Source organism: Scyliorhinus torazame, chromosome 21, assembly GCF_047496885.1.
Source record: "Scyliorhinus torazame isolate Kashiwa2021f chromosome 21, sScyTor2.1, whole genome shotgun sequence".
NCBI classification, from domain to species: Eukaryota; Metazoa; Chordata; class Chondrichthyes; order Carcharhiniformes; family Scyliorhinidae; genus Scyliorhinus; species Scyliorhinus torazame.
This window is the reverse complement of record NC_092727.1, coordinates 24,649,578-24,666,954: the sequence shown is the minus strand read 5'-3', so window position 1 is coordinate 24,666,954 and position 17,377 is coordinate 24,649,578. Positions and strand designations below refer to the sequence as shown.

At 49.2% G+C, this 17,377-nt stretch overlaps 1 protein-coding gene and 1 long non-coding RNA gene across 15 annotated transcripts in view; one reads left to right on the top strand and one right to left on the bottom strand.

Annotated features, from left to right (window-relative positions):
- The window catches only part of LOC140398222 (neural cell adhesion molecule 1-like), a 625,403-nt gene that overhangs the window by 331,652 nt on the left and 276,374 nt on the right, over positions 1–17,377 (top strand). The gene's annotated exons all lie outside the window — the stretch shown is intronic.
- Positions 1–17,377, bottom strand: part of LOC140398223 (uncharacterized) — a 51,924-nt gene that overhangs the window by 2,391 nt on the left and 32,156 nt on the right. The window lies entirely within an intron of this gene.

The window sequence follows — 17,377 nt, the reverse complement described above, 5'->3', positions numbered from 1 at the left end:
GAGGTCATGCCTGGGGGGGACATATGAAGGGGGGTATTCGAGAACCCCAGAAGAGGTAAGTTGGTTGGAGTGGGGTGTCCTGAAGCCATGGTAGGGGCACAGAGGGGGTTGAAAGATCAAAGAAGCGTGATGAACATGTGCTGGGTACAGGTTTTTTAAAATTAAGGGGCAATTTAGTGTGGCCATTCCACCTACCCTGCACATCTTTGAGTTGTGGAGGTGAGGCCCACACAAACACGGGGAGAATGTGCAAACTCCACATGGACAGTGACCCGGGGCCGGAATCGAACCCAGGTCCTTAGCACTGTTGGGTGGCACGGTCACACAGTGGTTAGCACTGTTGCTTCACAGTGCCAAGGTCCCAGGTTCGATTCCCGACGTGGGTATTTGCCTGTGCGGAGTCTGCACCTTCTCCCCGTATCTGGGTGGGTTTCCTCCGGTTGCTCCGGTTTCCTCCCACAAATCCCAAAAGACGTGCTGTTAGGTAATTTTGACATTCTGAATTCTCCCTCCGTGTACACGAACAGATGCCAGAGTGTGGCCACAGTAAGTTCATTGCAGTGTTAATGTAAGCCTACTTGCGACAATAAAGATTATTATTATTAAGGCAGCAGTGCTAACCACTGAGCCACCATGCCGCCCTCTGGGTTCAAGTTTTTATTTAAATTTGTGCCAACTAACCTCTTTTGGCTTTACTGTGACAAAGAGTAAATACATTTACCTGGCTCTTTACCGTTACTTTATTTTTACAGGTAAGGAAAGCAAAAGTAAACTAGGGGCTGGTTTAGCACAAGGCTAAAGAGCTGGCTTTTAAAGCAGACCAAGACAGGCCAGCAGCACAGTTCAATTCCCGTACCAGCCTCCCCGAACAGGCACTGGTAACTTCACAGTAACTTCATTTGAAGATTTTCAAAAGCTAACGGTGTGATGTAATTTCAAAGGAATTCATGTAGGAATGCCATCTAGTGGTGTTGCAGATGAGTAGCATATAAAGGTCTGTATTAGAAATGTTTTCGTGGTGTTTTGTAATGGGAATCTGTGACCTCGATAATATTTGCTGTATGCAAGTTTAAAAAATATTTGGGTAGTTACTTTCTTAATTGATAAAATATAACAGTCACAACTTTTTTTTTAATAAATATTTTATTGAAAATTTTTGGTCAACCAACACAGTACATTGTGCATCCTTTACACAACATTATAACAACACAGATAACAATGACCTATTTTATATAAACAAAAAACAAAAAATAAATAAATATTAAATAACAAAACTGAAAACTAGCCCTAATTGGCAACTGCCTTGTCACAAGCTACACCCCCCCCGCCCACCCACCCCCATCCCTCCCCCCCCCCCCAGATCCTGGGCTGCTGCTGCTGCCTTCTTTTTTCCCCCATCTATCTATCCGCAAGATATTCGACGAACGGTTGCCACCGCCTGGTGAACCCTTGAGCCGACCCCCTTAGGACGAACTTAATCCGCTCTAGCTTTATGAACCCCGCCATGTCATTTATCCAGGTCTCCACCCCCGGGGGCTTGGCTTCTTTCCACATTAACAATATCCTGCGCCGGGCTACTAGGGACGCAAAGGCCAAAACATCGGCCTCTCTCGCCTCCTGCACTCCCGGCTCTTGTGCAACCCCAAATATAGCCAACCCCCAGCTTGGTTCGACCCGGACTCCTACTACATTTGAAAGCACCTTTGTCACCCCCATCCAAAACCCCTGTAGTGCCGGGCATGACCAAAACATATGGGTATGATTCGCTGGGCTTCTCGAGCACCTCGCACACCTATCCTCCACCCCAAAAAATTTACTGAGCCGTGTTCCAGTCATATGTGCCCTGTGTAATACCTTAAACTGAATCAGGCTTAGCCTGGCACACGAGGACGACGAGTTTACCCTGCTTAGGGCATCTGCCCACAGCCCCTCCTCGATCTCCTCCCCTAGCTCTTCTTCCCATTTCCCTTTTAGTTCATACACCATAGTCTCCCCTTCGTCCCTCATTTCCCTATATATATCTGACACCTTACCATCCCCCACCCATTTCTTTGAGATCACTCTGTCCTGCACCTCTTGCGTCGGGAGCTGCGGAAATTCCCTCACCTGTTGCCTCGCAAAAGCCCTCAATTGCATATACCTGAATGCATTCCCTTGGGGCAACCCATATTTCTCGGTCAGCGCTCCCAGACTTGCGAACTTCCCATCCACAAATAGATCTTTCAGTTGCGTTATTCCTGCTCTTTGCCACATTCCATATCCCCCATCCATTCCCCCCGGGGCAAACCTATGGTTGTTTCTTATCGGGGACCCCCCCAATGCTCCAGTCTTTCCCCTATGTCGTCTCCACTGTCCCCAAATCTTCAATGTAGCTACCACCACCGGGCTTGTGGTGTAGTTCCTCGGTGAGAACGGCAATGGGGCTGTCACCATAGCCTGCAGGCTAGTCCCCCTACAGGACGCCCTCTCTAATCTCTTCCACGCCGCTCCCTCCTCCTCTCCCATCCACTTACTCACCATTGAAATATTAGCGGCCCAATAGTACTCACTTAGGCTCGGTAGTGCCAGCCCCCCCCTATCCCTACTACGCTGTAAGAATCCCTTCCTCACTCTCGGAGTCTTCCCGGCCCAAACAAAACCCATGATACTCTTTTCTATCCTTTTAAAAAAAGCCTTCGTGACCACCACCGGGAGGCACTGAAACACAAAGAGGAATCTCGGGAGGACCACCATCTTAACCGCCTGCACCCTCCCTGCCATTGACAGGGCTACCATATCCCATCTCTTGAAATCTTCCTCCATCTGTTCCACCAACCGCGTTAAATTTAGCCTGTGCAATGTGCCCCAGTTCTTAGCTATCTGGATCCCCAGGTAACGAAAGTCTCTTGTTACCTTCCTCAACGGTAGGTCCTCTATTTCTCTACTCTGCTCCCCTGGATGCACCACAAACAGCTCACTCTTCCCCATGTTCAATTTATACCCTGAAAAATCCCCAAACTCCCCAAGTATCCGCATTATTTCTGGCATCCCCTCCGCCGGATCCGCCACATATAGTAGCAAATCATCCGCATACAAAGATACCCGGTGTTCTTCTCCTCCCCTAAGTACTCCCCTCCATCTCTTGGAACCCCTCAGCGCTATCGCCAGTGGCTCAATCGCCAGTGCAAACAGTAATGGGGACAGAGGACATCCCTGCCTTGTCCCTCTATGGAGCCGAAAATATGCCGATCCCCGTCCATTCGTGACCACACTCGCCACTGGGGCCCTATACAATAGCTGCACCCATCTAACATACCCCTCTCCAAAACCAAATCTCCTCAACACCTCCCACAAATAATCCCATTCCACTCTATCAAATGCTTTCTCGGCGTCCATCGCCACTACTATCTCCGTTTCACCCTCTGGTGGGGCCATCATCATTACCCCTAACAGCCTCCGTATATTCGTGTTCAGCTGTCTCCCCTTCACAAACCCAGTTTGGTCCTCGTGAACCACCCCCGGGACACATTCCTCTATTCTCATTGCCATTACCTTGGCCAGGACCTTGGCATCCACATTTAGGAGGGAAATTGGTCTGTAGGACCCGCATTGTAGCGGGTCCTTTTCCTTCTTTAAGAGAAGCGATATCGTTGCTTCAGACATAGTCGGGGGCAGTTGTCCCCTTTCCTTTGCCTCGTTAAAGGTCCTCGTCAGTACCGGGGCGAGCAAGTCCAAATATTTTCTGTAGAATTCAACTGGGAATCCGTCCGGTCCCGGGGCCTTTCCCGTCTGCATGTTCCTAATTCCTTTCACCACTTCTTCTACCTCGATCTGTGCTCCCAGTCCCACCCTTTCCTGCTCTTTCACCTTGGGAATTTCCAGCCGATCCAAAAAGTCCATCATTCTCTCCCTCCCATCCGGGGGTTGAGCTTCATATAATTTTTTATAAAATGTCCTGAACACTTCATTCACTCTCTCCGCTCCCCGCTCCATCTCTCCTTCCTCGTCCCTCACTCCCCCTATTTCCCTCGCTGCTCCCCTTTTCCTCAATTGGTGTGCCAGCAATCTGCTCGCCTTCTCCCCATATTCATACTGTACACCCTGCGCCTTCCTCCATTGTGCCTCTGCAGTGCCTGTAGTCAGCAAGTCAAATTCCACATGCAGCCTTTGCCTTTCCCTGTACAATCCCTCCTCCGGTGTTTCCGCATATTGTCTGTCCACCCTCAAAAGTTCTTGCAGCAACCGCTCCCGTTCCTTACTCTCCTGCTTCCCTTTATGTGCCCTTATTGATATCAGCTCCCCCCTAACCACCGCCTTCAACGCCTCCCAGACCACTCCCACCTGGACCTCCCCATTGTCATTGAGTTCCAAGTACTTTTCAATACATCCCCTCACCCTTAGACATACCCCCTCATCCGCCATTAGTCCCATGTCCATTCTCCAGGGTGGGCGCCCTCCTGTTTCCTCCCCTATCTCCAAGTCCACCCAATGTGGGGCATGATCCGAAATGGCTATAGCCGTATATTCCGTTCCCCTCACCTTCGGGATCAATGCCCTACCCAGCACAAAAAAGTCTATGCGCGAATAGACTTTATGGACATAGGAGAAAAACGAGAACTCCTTACTCCTAGGTCTACTGAATCTCCACGGGTCCACACCTCCCATCTGCTCCATAAAATCCTTAAGCACCTTGGCTGCTGCCGGCCTCCTACCAGTCCTGGACTTTGACCTATCCAGCCCTGGTTCCAACACCGTGTTAAAGTCTCCCCCCATTATCAGCTTTCCCGTCTCTAGGTCCGGAATGCGTCCTAGCATTCGCCTCATAAAATTGGCATCATCCCAGTTCGGGGCATACACGTTTACCAAAACCACCATCTCTCCCTGTAGTTTGCCACTCACCATCACGTATCTGCCCCCGTTATCCGCCACTATAGTCTTTGCCTCAAACATTACCCGCTTCCCCACTAATATAGCCACCCCCCTGTTTTTCGCATCCAGCCCCGAATGGAACACCTGCCCCACCCATCCTTTGCGCAGCCTAACCTGGTCTATCAGTTTCAGGTGCGTTTCCTGTAACATAACCACATCTGCTTTAAGTTTCTTAAGGTGTGCGAGTACCCGTGCCCTCTTTATCGGCCCGTTGAGCCCTCTCACGTTCCACGTGATCAGCCGAGTTGGGGGGCTTCCCACCCCCCCCCCCCTTGCCGATTAGCCATCATCTTTTTCCAGCTTCTCACCCAGTTCCCACGCAGCTGTATCTCCCCCAGGCGGTGCCCCCCCGCCCCTCCTCTCCCGTACCCACTCCCCCCTTTCCCCAGCAGCAGCAACCCAGTAATTCCCCCCTCCCACCCCCCCCGCTAGACCCCCTGCTAGCGTAATTACTCCCCCCATGTTGCTCCCAGAAGTCAGCAAACTCTGGCTGACCTCGGCTTCCCCCCGTGACCACGGCTCGCACCGTGCGACGCCCCCTCCTTCCTGCTTCTCTATTCCCGCCATAATTATCACAGCGCGGGAACCAAGCCCGCGCTTCTCCCTTGGCCCCGCCCCCCATGGCCAACGCCCCATCTCCTCTCCCTCCCCACCTCCCCCCATCACCACCTGTGGGAGAGAGAAAAGTTACCATACCGCAGGATTAGAACATAAAACCCCTCTTCGCCCCCCACATTCGCCCCACCACTTTGTCCAAACGTTCTTTTTAATAGTCCACTCATTCCAGTTTTTCTTCTACAATAAAAGTCCACGCTTCATCCGCCGTCTCAAAGTAGTGGTGCCTCCCTTGATATGTGACCCACAGTCTTGCCGGTTGCAGCATTCCAAATTTTATCTTCCTTTTATGAAGCACCGCCTTGGCCCGATTAAAGCTCGCCCTCCTTCTCGCCACCTCCGCACTCCAGTCTTGATAAACGCGGATCACCGCGTTCTCCCATTTACTGCACCGAGTTTTCTTCGCCCATCTAAGGACCATTTCTCTATCCTTAAAACGGAGGAATCTCACCACTATGGCTCTGGGAGTTTCTCCTGCTCTCGATCCTCGCACCATAACTCGGTACGCTCCCTCCACCTCCAACGGACCCGTCGGGGCCTCCGCTCCCATTAACGAGTGCAGCATCGTGCTCACATATGCCCCGACGTCCGCCCCCTCCACACCTTCAGGAAGACCAAGAATCCTCAGGTTGTTCCTCCTTGCGTTGTTTTCCAGTGCCTCCAACCTCTCCACACATCGTTTCTGATGTGCCTCCTGTATCTCCGTCTTCACCACCAGGCCCTGTATATCGTCCTCATTCTCGGCTGCCTTCGCCTTCACGACCCGAAGCTCCCGCTCCTGGGTCTTTTGTTCCTCCTTTAGCCCTTCGATCGCCTGTAGTATCGGGGCCAACAGCTCTTTCTTCATTTCCTTTTTTATCTCTTCCACGCAGCATTTCAAGAACTCTTGTTGTTCAGGGCCCCATGTGAAACTGCCACCTTCCGACGCCATCTTGGTTTTTGCTTGCCTTCCTTGCCGCTGTTCCAAAGGATCCGCTGCAATCCGGCCACTTTCCTCTCCTTTTTCCATCCGTGCCCAGGGGGAATTCCCTTCTGGTTATCCGCACGATGTTTTTAGCCGTTAAAATTGCCGTTGGGGCTCCTATCAAGAGCCCAAAAGTCCGTTCCACCGGGAGCTGCCGAAACGTGCGACTCAGCTGGTCATCGCCGCACCCGGAAGTCAACAGTCACGACTTTTAATTGTGGATATTATAATATATTAGTGCAGGAGGAACAGAGATAATGATCGTTCCCCTCAACATCTGCTGATCTAGAAAGTAGACTCACAGTGAAAGGACAAACATCCTCAGAAGCCCATTTTATTTTTAAATGGTTGAACGTTTGAAGCTGTAATTTCATGTCTGGTTTGAGATACCAACTATGAGTTAATTGAATTCTGCTCTTTTTGGTTGATGTGATCTTAAGCCTTTGATGAGGTTACTTTCTAATATCCATTATCTCTTTAATGAAGTGCTTTTTCAGAAAATAGTGTCATGGCAAGATCAATACTTAGTGTATCTGTGTTTTCCATTGAGATAGTGCTTCAAATATCAAGTTTCTGTAGAACTGCAAAAGGTTCCCCAGTAATTAAAACCACATCGCAATGTCTTTGTAACAAATACAACCGTCCAATCTCTCAGTTTACTAGAGGTTAATTTCCTGTTGTTTGAAATGTTATTGTAAATAACCTATAAATGATAGTCCCCAAGTCTTATCTTTTCTTACTTACTTTTCTTACCTCACTCTGGCATGAACCATGGGCGGGATTCTCCCAACGGGAGTCTAAGTACCGACGGCGGAGTGAGTGTTTCACTCCGGCGTCGGAGCCCGCTCCCAGCCCCATATTCTCCTGCCCCCGGGGGGCTAGGAGCGGTGTCGCGTATTTTACGCGCGCTGGGCCTTGGTGCCGCGTAAAAAGAGGCGCAGCGTAAATGATGCGGCCAGCGTCGCGTAAATAACGTCATGCGGGGGTTGACCGGCGCCAACCCAGTCACGCGCGGTTGCCGTCCTCCCTGAAGCCGCCCCGCAAGAAGATGGCGGATGGATCTTGCGGGGCGGCGGAGGAAAGGAGGTCCTCCTTTAGAGAGGCCAGGCCGCCGATCAGTGGGCACCGATCGCGGGCCAGACCCCATCGGAGGGCCCCCCCCCCCCCGGTGCAGGAACCCCCCCACAGGCCGCCCCCCCACAGCGTTCCTGCGCAGTTCCCGTCTGCAGCGACCAGGTGTGGACGGCGCCGGCAGGAACCTGTCGTGTTGGGGCGGCCGCTTGGCTCATCCGGGCCAGAGAATCGCCGCTCGCCTTTTGCAAACGGCGACTCTCAAAGCGGCCAGGCGTGATTCTCGCGGCGCTGGTTTGGGGGGGGGGGGGGGGAATTGCGTGCGGGTGTTGGGGCGGCATGGCGTGACTCGCGCGGCGCCCCGGCGATTCTCCCACCCGGCACGAGAGGGGGGAGAATTCCGCCCAGTGTTTGAAATGTACACAGAAATACACACACACAAAACCTATTGTGCTTCCATCAATGTAATGATGTTGGTATAGAAAAAAGCAAGCTCAAATCTTGCCAGCACAGAGCTATAAGAAGTTATGGCATACCAACTCAGTAAAATCAAGACTAGTGCTGACCTAAAGCTGTGTAATGTCAGGATACATACTAAATGCAGATGGAATACCATGAGAGTTTGTTTATAATTTCCTGCCAGTGGGCTTAGCTCTAACCAGAACCGCGTTAAATACCTTCAACTTCACATCATTTTTGAATAGTAATGAATTATGGTCTGCAATGCTCTGTCAATTTTTTTTTGACAACTGGAAGATTTACCTCGTAGCTTAACTCTCCTTCATTGATTATTTTCTTGGTTCTGCCGTGTTCCTTGCAACAACTTGTAATCTTGTTTCCTTGCTAGATGCTTAAAGGATTGGCAATGAAATCTCAAAGCTGAAAATGAAACTGAATTTTCAGCTTTGAGATGTTATGCTCTTAATTTGATTGCAGGTTTTGAGTGCAGCCTTTAAAAACTCCCTCGGACATTCATTATAGTAGTTGTGTTTTAATGTCTTCATATTTATTAATTATTATTAATCTATTTCTTGTGGCATTACTTGGGTTGAATTGGAGAAAATGCATCTTGCACTCTGTCTATTCTTGGTTTGAAATGTCACTGATGAATTATAATTACAGATTTATGTAACACTCCATATCACAATAAATTGGAGCCTTGTAATGTTACTGTATCTCATTATCTGGGGGCGTAATTCTCCCAATTTGAGACTAAGTGTTGTGGCGTGGGCGGGAACGCGGGGTGTTTCCCGCTGTGGCAACCAACAGGAAAGCACACCAAATCTTCTGGCCCTGAACTCATTAATTATGCACTTCGGCGTTTTACACTGTATTAAGTGGCGGGGCAGGCCTGGATGGGGTGTAGTCCACCGTAGTGCCATATTGGAAAGGACCCCAATAACACCGATCTACTGTTGAAGAAAGAAGATGGGCCTCCTGAAAATGAAGATGGATCTCCTGGGACATTCTACAACTGGAAGATGGACCCCCTCCAGGACACCTGATCTGGAAGGTTCACCCGATCCACTGCTGTGATGGCCCAGGGTTGTGACAGCCACCATCCCGAGCTTATGTTGGCAGCTCCAGTTATTGTTCAGATGAGTCCTGCCATCTGCACGACACCTTACCACAAATGTGGCTACACCTCCTACTGCCAGCATCGCGGAGAATCTGGCATTGGGGTTGGGCCTTCATCTGCATCCAATTAACGGGATGCAAGTGAGGTTCACGCCATCCTCTGGTGTGTTTTTTTGGCCCACCATGGCAGGCACCAGCAGAAAGAAATTCCCGCTGGAAATTCACGCCAGCTTGAAACTGATTTCTGGCCCCCTCGTCATATTCTGCCACTGTGCTTGCCATCAAACATGCTGTTGGGGGCTTGGGAGAATTCGAACCAAGGGGTTTATTTCTAACGCCGTATTAGGAGACTTTCATAGAATCATGGAATAATTTCATAAACAATCATTTTCTATTATTAATGGCCACATTTTTTGATTGTGTAATAATTGCAACTAAGAGGCTGGAAGGTTATTTACTGCCTGACCTTCCCCAGTGCTACTTTAAACTGGCTGCTGAGAGCCAAGCCACCATGTACCTGTAATGGATCAGCAATTAATAAGTAAATGAGGCACGTAGGGGAGCCCTATGGCATGCTTTGTCAATGTTGGGGCGCAACCCGTGGGTGGGTTGCGGGCGGGTGTCGGGAGGGTCGCAGAGCCGTCCGTCGTGGCGCTCCCGATCGAGCAAATCCGCACGCAACAGCCGCAGCAGCCGGCTTTTAATAATGCCGGCTGCAAGCGGCCTTCAAAATGGCCACGAACATATTTTTAAAATGCGGCCGCAGTGCGCATGTGCAGAGTTTTGAGCGCGCGCACCGATGAGCGGGCACACGTGCGCAGTGCGGCTGCATTTTTAAAAATCTGGTCGCAGCCTTTTTGAAGGCCGTTCGCAGCCGGCATTGTTAAAAGCCGGCTGCAAAAAGTTCGGGGAGAATGATGTGATTGGTTGCTTTCTGAACTTTGATGCTGATGAAGTAGAAGTCTCTTAATCCAAGAATGGTGAGTGATCCAACGATGCTTTCACTGCAGCTGTAAATTCAACCAAGAGATGTCAACTTTTTTAATCTTGATTTTTAAACATTCCAAAACAAAGTGCCTGCAGGTCGTATTTGGAAGCTTTGTCAATTAATTGATTTTTAAGTAAGTGTCTTTGATTTTTGTACATTTTTAATTGTAATGTTTAGGTGAAGTGTGGTGAACCTCCAATTTCTAGAGGATGAAAATATTTTCAGTTTCTGCATTTTTTTCCTATTAAACTTTATCAAATAAACCCCCCCGCCTGAACTTAAATAAGTAAAAAATAAAGTCGGCTGCTTTGGCTGTTGCCCGCGAATTTGCGCAATCGAACGCAGAGAATTTAAATCTTCCTGCCTGAAGGGAGGCAGAGAGCAGGTCACACCCCCCGAACATTGACATCACGTGCTTTGGGCGCAATTGCGATTCCTCCATTTTGTCAGCAGCAAACAAGGCAAGAGAAAATGGTGGGTCACGAAGGTCAGCTGGCATGGGTCGTGAAGGTCGGCCGGTGTGGGTCGCGAAGGTCGGCCAGCGTGGGTCGCGAAGGTCGGCCGGCGTGGGTCGTGAAGGTCAGCCGGCGTGGGTCGCGAATGTCAGCCGGGTTGGGCCCGAAGGTTGGCCGGTTGGTAAAAATGGGTCCCCGGAAAAAAAGTTTGAAAAACACTGCCCTATGGTAACTCATCTTAGCTGTACTATGATGAGAGATGTATATTTTTATGTTTTTGTGATTCTGTTTTCTGTGTAGTTGAAGAAAAGTGTGGGAAAGAGCAGGGTTAATTAAACAAGTGAAAGGTTACAAGAGACAGGGTGTGAGGTCTATGGGATGATGCTTAAATGTGTTGGGTTTGTGCATTTGTAATGAAACTGTAGCAGCACGGTAGAATTGTGGATAGCACAATTGCTTCACAGCTCCAGGGTCCCAGGTTCGATTCCGGCTTGGGTCACTGTCTGTGCGGAGTCTGCACATCCTCCCCGTGTGTGCGTGGGTTTCCTCCGGGTGCTCCGGTTTCCTCCTACAGTCCAAAGATGTGCAGGTTAGGTGGATTGGCCATGCTAAATTGCCCTTAGTGTCCAAAATTGCCCTTAATGTTGGGTGGGGTTACTGGGTTATGGGGATGGGGTGGAGATGTTGACCTTGGGTAAGGTGCTCTTTCCAAGAGCCGGTGCAGACTCGATGAGCCGAATGGCCTCCTTCTGCACTGTAAATTCTATGATAATCTGTAAATTCTATGAAATGTTATCGTTTAGTTTGAGTTAGTAGTTGTGAGTTGGATCTAAAACTTCCAATGTGAGATGAGTGGGGAAATTGTTTTTTCAGCTGTTAAATTTTGAAAGAGTGTTCAAAGGTGACTAGGGCCATTTGCGTCTTACAGGTGCTCCATGGGTAAACGGGGAAAGGTGCGTTAAATTTTATTGACCTGAAAATAGAAGCAAAAGAGAAAAGACAGATTTTTATATTCTAAGAAGTTGAGTTCAAAGAGGTGCTTAAGGACAATGGAACCTGAGATGAAAGAGAAAAATATATTTAAGGAAAGGGTTTTATAACTGATTTCAGTTGGTGTGCTGAGGACCAGCTTCTTTGCGTGGGACGCTGAGAAGCATTGAACGTTTTGAATTGGAGGCAGCCAACTATTAAGCCAGAAGAGTCTTTGTTTTAGGAAATAGCTTGTTTCTGACCCACCTTTCGGAATTCCACATCAGAGTGGAAGTGTTTGGGAAGTGTTTGAGAAGTTATGAGGCATGCCTTTATTAAAGTTATGACAATTCCTTACTTGGGTAATAATATTGGATTTTTAAAATCTAAAAGGGGTTGTTGACAAAAAGGTAGTTTAATTGTATCCATTTGACTCAGCATGTTTTTGGGGAATTGTTCTGTAAGACTGTCTTAACTGTGTAGCTTTTGTCATGTGTGCTTAAGATTTTTTTTCTTTTTCAATGAATCTTTTGATTTTCAAAATTCTAAAAGTGTGACTGGAGTTCTGTGCCTTTGAGGTCGGTAACTCCTCTTCCTCATTTTCGACGAGAAAAAAAGGTTTCTGATCAAATGAGACAAACTTTGCTTGGGGGTCCAGTTTGCTCAGCAATAACATTAGATGTGGTCGCAAAACATGTTAGAATTTCCACAATCAACCTCTGTACCCCTGGATAATAGTGCGTCAAATCAATCTGGTTTTCAAACTTTTGCTATTTGGCAACTTCTGCTGGAGGTGTTCATGTGTGGGAGTAGGGTGGGCTTCTATTGTGATGCATCCTCTGTGTCATGATATTCAGGTACACATCATAGCACATACATACTGATGTACAGATCAACGGACCAATCAACGCACACAACACGACAGCCAATCACAGGCAAGAGCATACACAGTACAAAACAGGGAACACGACACTTCCTGGGCACTCGAGCAGGAGACGGCTCAGGCCACAGAGCTCATTGCAGGCCACTCAGACATCCACCGTGTGCTGAGTGCCACTACAAGATAGAATTAGGAATAGGTCCACAGAATCAAGGGTCATGATCAAACCTCAGTTTACCAATGTAAATAGATGATTGGAATACAACTGCGTTGTACCATTCACAACCGTGTTGGTTCATCTGTGTGGCAGAGCACCCAACACTTCACTCTGTTCGATATTCCGTCAACATTTAACTGCCTCAGTGGTGGCCCTATTCAGCAGCTGGAAAGTTGCTTGGAACCCCACTAGGGCTATTTTTGGAAGCCACCGTGGGATTAAATCCCGATCAGGCAGGCTGCTGCCTGCATTAGGGTCCCAGGCTGTCAAGACCAGGGTTGGCAGCTCTTCAGTCCTAGCAGTGGCCCAGGCAAGGGGCCTGGAGTCCCCAGTAAGCAGACCACCAGGGTTTAAGGGCCTCAATTGGTATGGGGTGGGAAGGCTGACCTCGAATTTGATGAAATGGGGGGAGTTGGGAAAGCGATGGGCTGTCCACTTCATGCTTTCTGGCCTGATTATAGGACCCCTGCCCTCCAGCTCCACCCTCTCCGCCTGTTTGGCGGGTGGGGCAGCGAAGGGGGGGTGGGGTGGGCGGGCCTGCCAAAAGCATTAACTTCTGTCCCAGACATGTTCGTCCATAATAAGTAACCACTTTGATTAAGGCTAGTGACTGAAACTCATAGAACTGTGCCCTAGAAGGGGATGAACACATTCAGTACATGCGAACAATGGAAGAAAAAGGTGAGATAAACAGAACCGAGAGGAACTTATGAAACATTTTGCAGATCGATTTAGATAATCGAAAAATTATGCCCCAAAAATCTTGGATCATTTAACCAAAAGTATTTGGCAATTTGCTGACAAGCTGCTGATAAGAAGAAATTATTCTCTTTTTAACCATGTAAGCTTTAGCACCAAAAGGATGAGATTTTACACACCAGACAGGGACATTTACTTTGACATGCATCTTTACAAAAGGTTGTTCCTTTACTGAAGATTAAGACTGTGAGAATGTACCACTCTTTTAAATATATCATTTGGTCACTAAGCTTTTTTCACTCTTTCTTTACTGCTATTTTGATTTGCTGAATGAAATCACTGTCCTCATATTCAGGCTCGGAGTTCTGTGGAAAACCTCACAGAGTGAAGCTGTATTAATCATAAAGAAGGCTCTATACCCCTTTGTTTAGAGTTAGCAACTGATGGCCATGCCAAGAGCAAAGCAATTTGTGGGAATATAAAGTGGTCAAAAACACAATGGAACTTTTTCACATTTTGAACAGAACTGAACTTCCTTTTCCAGTGACTTTAAAAAAAGTCGCGCTAGCCGTGTTGGAAGCGTGTTTGTAACTCACCCAAAACCAGTTCCGTGCCGCTTTCCTGCTTGCTATTTTGTGATTTCCTTACGCGTTCCTGCATGTGATCTCTTTCATGTCCTCAGGTCGGACCATGTTTTGCAGCCTTACCCTGCCATCAGTATGAATGCTGTTCTGGGGCGTCATTCTCCGACCCCCCCGCCGGGTTGGAGAATCGCCGGGGGCTGCCGTGAATCCTGCCCCCGCCGGTTGCCGAAGTCTCCGGTAACGGATATTCGGCGGGGGCGGGAATCGGGCCGCACCGGTTGGCGGGCCCCCCCGCTCGATTCCCCAGCCCGGATGGGCCGAAGTCCCGCCGCTAAAATGCCTGTCCCGCCGGCGTGGATTAAACCACCTTTTGAACGGCGGGACAAGGCGGCGTGGGTGGGCTCCAGGGTCCTGGGGGGGGGTGCGGGGCGATCTGGCCCCGGGGGGTGCCCCCACGGTGGCCTGGCCTGCGATCGGGGCCCACCGATCCGCGGGCGGATCCATGGCGGAGGCGGAAGAGACTCCCTCCACTGCGCATGCGTGGGAAACTGTCAGCAGCCGCTGACGCTCCTGCGCATGCGCCGCCCGGGGATGTCATTTCCGCGCCAGCTGGCGGGGCAACAAAGGCCGTTTCCGCCAGCTGGTGGGGGCGGAAATTCCTCCGGAGTCAGCCTAGCCCCTCAATGTTGGGGCTCGGCTCCCAAAGATGCGGAGCATTCCGCACCTTTGGGGCGGCGCGATGCCCGTCTGATTGGCGCCGTTTTGAGCGCCAGTCGGCCGACATCGCGCTGTTTCGGGAGAATTTCGCCCCTGTTTTGCCTGATAAGGTACTTACAAATGGAAGCAGGGGAGAGTCACTTTTCTTTCATAACCAAACTCTTTTTGCAAACCATTATTACATATACAGTAGGGAATGAGCGTCCACTCTGGATCTCATCGATAAATCACACTCCAGTTGTACTGGGGAGCTATGCAACCACCAGCAGAGGGAGTGGGCTGCCCCTTGTTTCCTGGGATAAGTCCACTTCTAAGGCAGGGTTTTCAGGTTAAGTCGATGGGGATGGAGACAGATGGGGCCCAATAATGCCGGAACCGCCCGCCGTATCCATTTCCTGATGCCATTCCTGATGTTGACCACTTTCCAGGGACAGGTTTGGGGTCAGCAGTCGTCGTTTCTCTCTGTCTCTCTCTCTGCCTCTCTCTCTCTCTCTCCCTCTCTCCCCCCCAACCACCACCACCACCCGCGGGATAATGGGTTTAGGACCCTGAAAAGTGAAAATTCATTCCCACATGTTTTCCATATAGAAGCAGAACACATTGTTGAATTCTCCCTCTAGCCCCTTCACTCAAATGTACCGTGCAAAGTTAGAGTAGCAGCACAATGTTCAACAGCAAGGTGAATACCTGACTGGGGGGGGGGGGGTTGATCATTTTAAATGATTCCCTTGACAGCATCTCTCACCCATAGCACCAGCCTAAATTGGCATTATCATGAACACTTGGGTACCAGCTATTCCTGCCATCAGGTGAAAGGATTGCAACCTTAATTCTTATTTCAGAACTCCCGAACTTCTGCCTAAGACTCCACTACATCCTCTCCTTCCTCCCTGGATACCACCACAGTCTTTACCCTCTTAAAGCATGATTCACATTACTGAGCTTTCATGATATATTATTGGTGAGGTCTCTGCAAAAAATAAAACATAAATGCAGGAATTGGTGATTTACTAAATGTAAAAGCCCCATTTAAAGCATAAATTTTAAATGTAAAATAAGGCGATAAAAAGTCACCTGGATGATAATTGATAAGGGAAGATGTTGGGCGCGATGTACCGGCCGTATCCCGCTGGAATCGGGACAGGATGGGGGCAGTCGATCCCGGGAGTAGCCTCTCCCAGGATTCCTGACGGTCGCTGTGACTCACGAGATCTAATGAGATCACCACGAGCTGTTGTGATCCGGATCCCACCCACAATGGGCAGGACCCAGACTTGGATTGTTAAAAGAGCTTAAAAGCTCACTTAGCTATGCTGCCGCCGGGTCTAACCGGCATCCGGCATCTATCAGCCTTGCCGAGGTGTCCCCAGCTGGGCGCCGTTTAGCACTGGTCCCCACAAACGAGGAGGCTGCGGGGGGTGGTCTCCTGGGCGATCGGAGGGCAGTGGATGGTCAGCCTCTGACCAGGCTGGCACCCTGGCACTGGTGCCACCCAAGTACTTTGTGTCACCTGGGCACCCTGGCATTTTGCCTGCACCAGGGATTGGCCCGGGGTGCCCTGCCGGTATATGGTGGGGTGCGGGTGGGGCTCAAGGACTCCCAACAGGGGCAATGGGGGGGGGGGGGGGGGGCAGGGTTGTGTTTGGGGGTCAAGAGATTGGGACACCATTTAAAAATGGCAGCTGATCTCTTCCAGCAATTAGGTCCATTTATTAAAGTTGCTCAATGCAGGAAATGACGATAAAGTGTAGCCTTGGGGAGAGGCGGGGTGGGGTGGGGGGTGGCATTGCCCACCGGGGCTTGGAAACAAAACAGAGTGTTGTTTCATCCTGCCCAGAACGGACACTGTTTTGTTTTTAGTTAAATCCCGCCCATTGTCTTTCAGCTCAGAATTTGTCATTCAGGCTTGCCTGACAACATGCTGAACTTTTATTTGAGGTATCATGTTACACCGATTATAATAATGGTGTAAACACGGGAACATTCTGTATTCATGCACAGTGCAGCTTTTCAAAGTAACTCCAAGGGTATTTGACAGAGATGAATTATACGCTGTTGAATATATTGAGAAAATTTGCACCTAGCAGCTTATTGCCACCAATTTCTCCTGCCTTCAGCTTGTGCAGGATCTCTGTGGCCCCAGATTGGCAACCCCCCTCCCCCCCAATATAGATTTGAATGTCTGCTCCCCATATTTAAAGTGCCCGATAGCCTGGAAACATCAAGAGATCAGGGAGCAACTCAGAAGCAGTTCCACCCTGACACAAACAGTCTCCCAATAACATGGAATAGGAGCCGAGGCTGCCGGGCTTCCTGAAATTTCCATGCTAGTGGAATTTGTTTCCCAACACAACACCGTGAAAACATCATCTGATGAGCTCAGAGACAGACCATACATTACATTGAAAGAATATTTAAAGTTATCCTCATTTGAGCACTGTGTAACAAAAGAATGATTAACAAGACTTTTCCCCCCAGTGCTTCTGTGCAAATCTGCCTTCACATTCAATCTCTTTTGAGCAGAAGCTATTTACTGTCCTTTGGTTAAAGCACGGCTAATGAGGTTAGATACATCCCTGCACTGTGGCAGCTTGAAATCAAACTTTGGTATTATATGCACCCAACCATTGCACTTTCAGCTTTAATCTCAGAGTAAGGGGTCGCCCATTTAAGACCGAGATCAGGAGGAATTTCTTCTCTCAAAGTGTAGTGGTTCTGTGGAATTCTTTACC